Below are 7292 nucleotides of genomic sequence, written 5' to 3'. Positions count from 1 at the left end.
AACTCTTTATATAGTTTTTTAAACATAGCTTACAGAGATTCAAAGAGGTACCATTTTAACACCCATTAAGATGGCTATGATTGAAAAAAAATGGAAAATAAGTGTAGGTGATGATGTGGAAAAATTAGGCCGCTGTGCACTGCTGATGGAAATGTAAAATGGTACAGCAGCTGCGGAATCAGTTTGGCAGTTCCTCAAGAAGTTAAAACAGAATTTCCATATGATCTAGCAATTTGACTTCTGGATATATATGCAAAAAAATGAAAGCAGGGACTCCAGCAGATACTTGTACACCAACGTTGATAGCAGAAAGATGGAAACAACCCAAAGGTCCACCATTCGATTAACGGAAAACAAAACGTGGCATATACATACAATGGAATATTCAGCCTTAAACAGAAATGAAATTTTGATACATGGTACCATGCAGATGAACCTTGAAAACGTGCTAAGTGAAAGGACGGGTACATGATTCTACTTATAGGAGGTACCTAGCATAGGCCAATTCATAAAGACAGAAAGTAAAGTAATGGTTGCTAAGGGATAAGTGGAGGGAAGAATAGGGAAATACTATTTAATGGCTACAGCCACTGAACTATATACTTAGAAATGGTCCAAATGGTAAATTGTATGTACATATTATCACAATTTAAAAAATACCCCCGCCCAAAGAATGGAATTACTTTCTTTATAAAGACCGAACCTTAGACATCTTTTAATATTGAGGGCTGTGGCCCCAGCAGGTGGCTCTTTCCTCATGTAAAATTCAAAAACAACCCAGTAGAATTTTAAGTGCCATTAAATACCAGTATGATGAAGTCTGCATCATATTGAAGCAATTGCAGCTTGTCTTTTATTTGTTGAAGGTAATCACTGTTCTCCCAATTGAGTAAAGTGCTTATCATCTTGGGTCAGTTGCCAAGATGAGCTTTATTCTCTCCCAGTGTTACACCAATGCTGTAGACGGGAACGGTTCTATTTGCGATTAGTCAACCAGATCTAAAAGGAACTTTGAGTCCTTTCACTAAAACCTATAAATCTTCAGCCGCGAGTAATAAGAGTGAAGTCATCAAGGAGGACATGCTGGGTTGAGCTCTGTCACTGAATTCTCCAAAAAACAAAAACAAAAACAAAACAAAACTTCTCTCTCTAGACCTGCCTTCCCCACATCCACATGAATTCTTGATAATATTCAAGAGCCGGGTGAGAAGAGGGCAGTGCTCTCTGCTAGGAGAAGCCACATGGAAATATTCCAGGTGAGGCTTAAAGTTCTACTCTTAGAACACTAATTTACTATCACATGTTGGGCCTATCTGACTCCAGCGTCCAGGTCCTGAACTGTTACATCCATTTACACTTTAACTCACAAAAATAAGACCGAACACGTTCCAACTATTTTATTTGAAAACAAAAACAAAACAAAACTTCTGGGATTTGCACTGTAGCCCTTTAGAGTCTCTATTAATTAGGAATTCCTGTGTTCCTTCAGATTTCCCCAAGTCTCCTGGTGTTAGTTCCTGGTTTGCTCCTCCACCTGCATGAGCACCAGTTTGAGTGGTACCTTAAGGTTGGGATTCTGAGTTTCACCTTGAACTTGAGCCTTCCCAGATTCAGGATCATTATTAGAATCAGCCAGATTCTTCCAAACCTAATCAAAGTGCCCTTTTATTTCCAGTGACTTAAATGCTTAGCTATTGTTGCTATTCCTTTCATCTTTATTTATAGAACAAACAGAAGGTTTTAGATGACTATATTTAGAAATGCCATCTGGTAGGCAAACTATTGAACAAAAATATTTTGTTCCTTTTATGTGACTGCATTACTTTGAAATGTAATTAAGTTTCAGAATGGTTGTTTGCTTCTTTTATGGTGGATCTTTTGCCCTATTGAACTTGGGAGAAAAATTATCTCTGGAAAATTTTTATTGGTACATTCTTTTATTCTTTGTGTATCTCTTCCTTTTTTTGTTGTTACTCATTTGCTTTCAGGCAGTCTATGTGCCCATTATTGATTGATGTTCTCCCTTTTGGTCACTTCAATGTCTAAACTAAGAAAAGCAAGTAAACAAAATAAAAGCAAAAAAGAAAAATCTCCTTTTTTGCAGAGTTTCAATGCCTACTGGGATATAAAAACATAAATGTCAAGGTCAGTTTAGTTTGCTGTTCCACTATGTGTTTAGAAACCTTTTAGAGCACAGTTGTTGGCTTTAAAAAATGATTGAAAGATTAGCCATTTAGAGTAGAATAGTTGGTAGTTTCAAAGGATTACAGTTAAATGAAACCACCTTAGGCATGCAGACGATGCAGTTATACATTTGTTGTTTTACTCATTCTTGAGCATCAGATTATATCCTCTCCATTGGTTGCTTTTTATCTGTTGCATTATTCAAAGAAACAGAAACACATATACAGAAACACTGCATACACACTGGATAAAATGTCTCAGCGTTAGGTAATTCTTAGAATTTTATAAATTAACAAAATAAGTCTCTGTGTACATCCCTCTTATACACTTATGAAAACAAAACAAAAAATAACTAGAAAAAACTTAAAGGCCTTGAAGTCTTATAAAATAGAACTAAACTCTTTAGAAAGTAATGATTATATGGGATTATAAACTTTAATGTAGCCATTGTTTCAGTTCTGGGGACCTTAAATTTTGTCCTGTTCTGGGCTCAAATGCCCTTTATACCTGCTCTTACAGCAAGCAGGGTCACCACTACATATAGCCTTTGCTCATTCAACCATTTACTTTTCTGTTTTTCTCATTCCCCACTCTCATAATATGGGCCTAAAAACAATCAACAAAAATAAAGAGCTTTTTATGTAATGTTGCCATTGTACTAAGTTTTTCCTAATTATTTTTTTTTACGTGAAGGCAGTCTGCAGGTGTGTGTGTGTGTGTGTGTGTGTGGTATGTAAAGAAAAATAATTTTCATGTAATTTTTCTCCCGTATTCCCTACTAGTTTATATTTATATGGTCATTATAGAATGCATAACAGGCAAAAGATGTTCAAAAACATCATTAACTACAGCTGTGTCAATAGGAAAAGCACAAGAGATGAACAAGCAATCTATACTCAATAATTAACATTAAAAAAAAAACCACACACATTAAACAGCTTTTGGAACCTTACCTGACAATCTCAACTTCTTGCTTCAATTTACACCAATGATGGTCTTTGAAAAACTGTTTATTTGTGTAATTTATTTCTCTCTTCTAACAATTTGTATATTCTTTTTACTAGCATTGAAATCTACATGGAAAAACAGTAATAATATTTTGTTTATGAAGACAAGTGGGTTGACTGTAATAAAAATATTGATTCATGTCTTGCTTCTCAGTGAGAAATGCCACCCATGAAATCTGCTGGCACTTGTCCCTAGTAATAATATAATTTCAAGAAAGCAAGGAAAAGTGCATACCTTTACTTGCAAAACTGTGAATTATTTATTTTTCTTAACAAAAAAATGTAAAGTGCATCGGTGTTCAACTGAAGCTGAGAACAATTCAATGGCAGTTTTTTTGTTTTTTTTTTTTACCTAGACTATGTAAAACATCAACAGGGCTTGTAATATCTTAACATAGACTATAAGAATGAATATTCCTTTCTGTACAGCACAGACATAAAATTTTAAATGTAAAAAATTAAAGCATTAAAATATAGACAGTAATCAGTTTTCATGAAGTGAGTTATTCCTTTTTTTTTTTTTTAAAGAATAAGTTCACATATGCTACATAGATTTAAATCTTCCTCTTACCTGTAACAAAGTAACCTATTTACGTAGGTTGTGTAGGTTTTTCACATTGTGCAGGTGGGCTTGCTGGACAAAAATGTGTGTTTCATGGTTATTAAAATCACTGAATATACTAACAATTTCTCTCTCTTGCCACTCTCATCAGAGAATAGTTTTGTTCACTCACATGGTTAACATCTGGAAGCCACTTGGGGTAATAGCTACAACCAATTTGTTACTTATTCAGAGAAAACAGACTAGAATAGAAGTAGAGAAGGCAAATCCCATGTTTCCATTGACACACACACAGACTCAAATCTCATCATTGTCTTTAAGCCATTCATTAGTCTAGTGAAAAGACTGGAACATTCTTTGTCTTAAAACAAACTTCCAGAAAACATAAAAATGCACTCCAAATGAAACCTCTTGATTATTTCAGTTCACACAGGACATGATTTTCATTTTGACCCATGGCCCTGGCCATAAACACAAGGCACGTGCATTTTTTCCCCTACAAGTTGTGCTTTGTGTAAAGCACCAAATTTCCCTCCTAACATCATTAAGGGGACTTGTTCATTTCTAAAGAGGAAAAAAAAGAGAAGAAAAATATAGAGTGTGATATTAAATGTTCAACCGTACTCTTTGTACTCAATAGCAAGCATTTCTTAACTGTGTTCCACAAATCTCTCAGGCATTTCCAATAGGGTCAATCCAAGAAGCTTCTCTAGGGATCATTTAAAAGATGCACATGAGCTTAAAAAAAGGGCCCACAAATACTGTAAAGAACTAAATACATATATTTTTAAATAGTGGTCTGTATTACACAATAGGGGGAAAAAAGCTTATTCTTTATATCCAAAGGTTATGCTAATCATGGCAATTATTTTGGGATCTGAAGCTTAAAATGAAGCCCCTTTGACGAGAGAACTTTAATTTGCGGCTGTGGCTGTTGTCCTCAGAGGTTGTCATTGTTTATAATTATTGTCTTTTTTGACCTGTGGTTGACTAAATCCTTTCCTTAAGAGATGTCACCACACTGGATGTTACTGCATTCCAAGATGTTCTGCTTAAGATTCTTGCCCACCTCCCACATTGTCGGAGGAAGTGCTTTGTTGAGTCCCTAAGCGTATTTCTGTCAGGGAACTTGCTGTTGCAGTTGATTCGCGTAAGCTCATGAGCCTTTGGGGTATTTTGTGCTGTATTGTGATGGCCATGATGTGAATTCCAATGGGTGAAAAAAAATCTCACAGTAAGTGATAAAAAATCAGTGATTTCTCTCATATCCAGATATCTTATACTAATGTAAAATTGTTCAGCATTCACCACTTCCCAACTGTGAACAGTCTGAGTCTTTAAAAAAAGTATACTAATCCTGTCTTCCGGAGTGAAAGCGGGAATCGGTGTTAGCTTCCTAGAGATGATGTGGATATGTGATAAGCTGTCTTTACACTGTTCGTCAGCCTAAAAGTTCCACTGGGCACCACAGCTTCGTAGCTATTACCTGAGGATTGGTAGTAGAGTCTTTTCTAAACTTCACCAAGATAGTTAACATGTCAGCATCACTGGTCAATTGCCAGCTGTATCCTGAGCGCTAGAACAAAGGTAACTGACATGGCTATATTCTTAAAGGACTTACATTTCCTTTCTGTTGCTCACAGTATAGCAATAGGGTGCTGAAAACAAAGACACATTTTAAACCTATCTGCTTAATAGAACCGACTACAATGAACCCATACTCCTTGTTTCTACCATTTTGGCATATGTAAGGGTAAACTGAGCACTGACTCAGTGGTAGTAACACTGAGAGTAAGATTAGTGACTGAGGAATAGAGTTTTTCCTGGAAATCATCTGCCACTTGCAGAATTTACATTTGTTTATGTGAGAGAGGCGCCTGTGGTGCATTTTATTAAATTATGGAAGGTAAGAAGGGTAATGCAACTCAGCTCGTGTCATTGTAGTCCTCAGTTGTATCCTATAAAATCTACTCAAATACTTTGGGGGATTTCAAGAAGGACACTTTTTAGAGGCTTCTTCATGTAATTGCATATTTTAAAAGCTGTAATCAGAATCCCTCATTTCATCCTATTATTTATTAATCGACACATGATTTAGACCACCCAGATGGGACTTCTCCCAAATATTAGGCATACTTTTTAGTTTTCTTGATTAGTACTTATGTTTTTGTCTTTAGGTACTACTATAATAAGTATTATCTAATGCTATGAATAGTTGGTTATATATTGGTTGAGTCTATTAAAGTCGTTTATTCAACCAAATCTTGTAGAATATCCATAATGCACTCTGCTAAATACTGTTGGTGAATAAAAGGTATTATCAGGCTTTGGTCCTACTCTAAAGGAGTTTATATTTAGTAGGGAGATAAGCAATGTACATATCTATAATATAAGGTAAATACTATTAACTCCTATAAGAAAGTTATAGATAAAATCTTCATAAGTTTAGAGGTGAGAGAATATATTTCTAGCTTTGGAAAATGAGAGAAGGCGTATGTGGAATAGACAATCACAGTTCTCTAAATATTATAATCAGAAATTCCCAGCCACTGTACTCGAACAACACTTAGAAACCTTAGGATAGGACCCTGAACTTCTCTGTCTTGTCTCTTTTCACTGAAGTTCAATATGGGGAAGGAATGTACCTTGACAACGTACCCTCTTGCCTCTCTTTTCTTGCTTACCTTGTTCTGGCTCCGTCAAGATTTCTAGCCCCTGACTAAGAGATTTCTTCTCATGATAAATCTGTATATCTTGCTGTAATGGTATCATTCACATGATTTGTTGGCTTCTGTGACTTGGATATGATAAACTTGCAATAGATATTTGCTGATTGAGTGTCGAAGGAATGGCCAGAGAGTGAGAAGGAATGGTGAGTGAGTGAGTAAATGGCCATCAGCAAGGAAACAAACCAGCCCAAGAAAAACAGCTGGATCCTGATTATATTATTTAATGTAAATTACATGAGGGCACTTAGCATCACTCTTTGAACGCTGTTATAGTTATTCAATAAATATTTGTTGAACGTAATGTTCCTCAAAACCCTCAATTTGTGTATTCATATTACAGTATTTATATTGTTAGGGAAGGCTCAGTCTCCTTGTAAAAGGCATAATCCTTTTTCACTACTGGATAAATAGATCATTATGCAGTGTTTCCAACAGCTTTCCTAGAAATGACCCCTTTGAGGTTCAAAAAGGAACAAAAAGTGATTAGATTTTGTAAATGTTATGCCACTTCTTATTACATATAGTATTCAATAAAAAGAAAATCCCACAAGACAATTCTGTTTGTCCCATGGGTCTAATACCATAAAGTTTCATTCTTACAGCATCTACATTTTGGCATTTGTTTGTCAAAAACGGGGTGGAGGTAAAAGTATTCATTTTGCCAGTTTATGTGTTGCCATAAAGCAGCATTTTTCATTTTTCAACACTTATTAGCTCAGCTCCCCAGCTGTGTAGCACCACACCCTGGTGTGAAATTGAGAGGGAGAACTCTGACAAGTTTATATTAGCTTAAATTTATACCTTTTCTTT

This window comes from Rhinolophus ferrumequinum, chromosome 27 (genome assembly GCF_004115265.2).
Source record: "Rhinolophus ferrumequinum isolate MPI-CBG mRhiFer1 chromosome 27, mRhiFer1_v1.p, whole genome shotgun sequence".
Taxonomy (NCBI): domain Eukaryota; kingdom Metazoa; phylum Chordata; class Mammalia; order Chiroptera; family Rhinolophidae; genus Rhinolophus; species Rhinolophus ferrumequinum.
The sequence above is the reverse complement of the archived record's forward strand: the minus strand, read 5'-3'. Positions refer to the sequence as shown.